Source organism: Echinops telfairi, unplaced genomic scaffold, assembly GCF_000313985.2.
Source record: "Echinops telfairi isolate 266 unplaced genomic scaffold, ASM31398v2 ScPeMD7_7421;HRSCAF=8459, whole genome shotgun sequence".
NCBI lineage: Eukaryota > Metazoa > Chordata > Mammalia > Afrosoricida > Tenrecidae > Echinops > Echinops telfairi.
In genome coordinates this window covers 11,734,855-11,736,786 of record NW_022111321.1, presented here as the reverse complement: position 1 = coordinate 11,736,786, position 1,932 = coordinate 11,734,855, and the positions used below count along the sequence as shown (strand labels likewise).

Sequence of the window (1,932 nt, the reverse complement as noted above, 5' to 3'; positions counted from 1 at the left end):
ACCCTTTCCACAGGAAAATTATTATTGGCAGTATGAAACTAGCTGTATTACACTATGATGTTTCACCTCCTATTGTGTTGAGTGTGGTTGCTTTTGTGACGAATTTTAACTGTATAATAACCAAAAAAACAAACAAACTCACTGCCATGGAGCCCAGGCCAGCTGATCGAGACCCTGCATGACAGAGTACAACTGCTACGTGAGTTTCCGGCACTGTGACTCTTGAGAGGAGTAGAAAGGTCTTTCTCCCACAGACAGCTGGTGGTTTCAAACTGCTGACCTTGTGGGCCACAGCCCAACTCTTAACCACTATGCCTCTGGAGCCCCAAAACTCCTAACTTCATGTAAATCTAGGCAGTTTCCTCTTTTGTGTGTGGGACATTTGATTGCTATGTAGTACAGAGTAATAGTGGAATCTTTTTCATGCTGCTGTACTTGTTAGATTGCTTGGTGTGTGTGAGAAAGATCATGAAAATCACAATGAAGTGCTTACCTGTCATCACTCCAACTTTAATGTGTGACTTTCTTGCAGGACCAGACACCCCTGTGGTTGCCAACCTAGGAATCCCATCTTCCAACGGCTCTGCAAGCCCATCAACAACTACAGTTTCCTCGACCACAAGCAAGGTGACCATTTCCTCGACCTCAAGCAATGTCAGTGCCACGAATTCGACGGTGCCGGCTAAGACGCCAGCGAGGGTGACTCCTGCCAGCACAAAGCCCACCCCTCAAACAACAAGCGTTTCACAGACCACATCGAAGATCGCAACATCTGCAGTGACCACCAGCCACAATAGTTCAGTGCCGTCTGCTTCTTCGTTAGTAACAAGTATGTATGGAAACGGACCCATTTTTCTAGGCTTTGTGCGCCAAGAAAAAGGAACCCCAAAAGGGCAAATCCAACCCGCCCCAAGGGGGCCCCAAGAAGTAAAAACCAACTGAAGGCAAGCCCGTTGAAGGGCTTTTTTGAGCTTTGTACCTCATTACTTTCCACAAAAAAAGGAATACAGATTTAGGCCATGATTTTCAATAATATAACTTTCAATGTAATAATCAGAAAGTGTCAGTTGATCTAACGCTCTCCTCTAAGGAAAAGGTTAACAGGGAATTTTATTTCCTTGGTGTGAAATTCCGTCATGCATTTAACTCTCTACTTCATTCAAGAAGCGAATTGGATGGGCTCAATGTGGACATTTGTCTTAACTTATTTGGGCCGTAAATTCAGTTTACAGATGGAGTAAGGTTTAATCAGGTACATAATGTTAGTATATAGAGCATCATATTATAAAAAAAAACTTTATTTGGGTTTGTTTAAAATATAATTTTGTGAAACCATGAGCTCAAAAACCTTTTAAGATTGTCTTTAAAGTTACCCATAGTTGACGTTCTATTTAAGAGCTAGTGATTATTTATAATTACAAGTAGTTGACTTCATGCTTTCCTTTATATGTTTTTATGCTTATATGCTTTATATGCTTCTACCCCACATCATTTTTCTTTATTCATACACTTTGTGTTGAAATCAGCATTACCAACTGCCCCAGGGGCTCTTCAAAATATGAAACCAAAATAGTTAAAATTCCCAATCATTTATTCCAAAGGAGGAAATTTCAGTTAGAACTATTTACTCATTATGGAACCAGTTTAGGACTATGGCGATGTTCCCAGCGCCTCACTTCTGAAGGCACAAACTTCTCACAGACTATGTAAGGGAAACAATAATTCCCCACATCTTGCTGCTCCTGGGCCTTGGTGACCTGCCCCGAGCCCAGCCCTCTCAAACACTTAGTCCTTAGGGTTCAGTTGAAGGACAAATAGGCTGGAATGGAGATGGGCCAGGCAGCCAGTAGACAGAGGCTGGCTAGAAAGCACCTTCCCGGGCCAGGACATCCCCTCGCTCCCGAACAGAAATTCAGCAAGTTTCAGTTTATT

General features: G+C 42.4%; 1 long non-coding RNA gene across 1 annotated transcript in view; it reads left to right on the top strand.

The window, feature by feature from the left end:
- Nucleotides 1–537: 537 nt before the first annotated feature.
- The window catches only part of LOC123522543, a 5,893-nt gene continuing 4,498 nt past the window's right edge, over nucleotides 538–1,932 (top strand). Inside the window, exon 1 of the long non-coding RNA XR_006680797.1 lies at nucleotides 538–829. This is a non-coding gene — a long non-coding RNA (uncharacterized LOC123522543). The remainder of the gene's footprint in view (nucleotides 830–1,932) is intronic.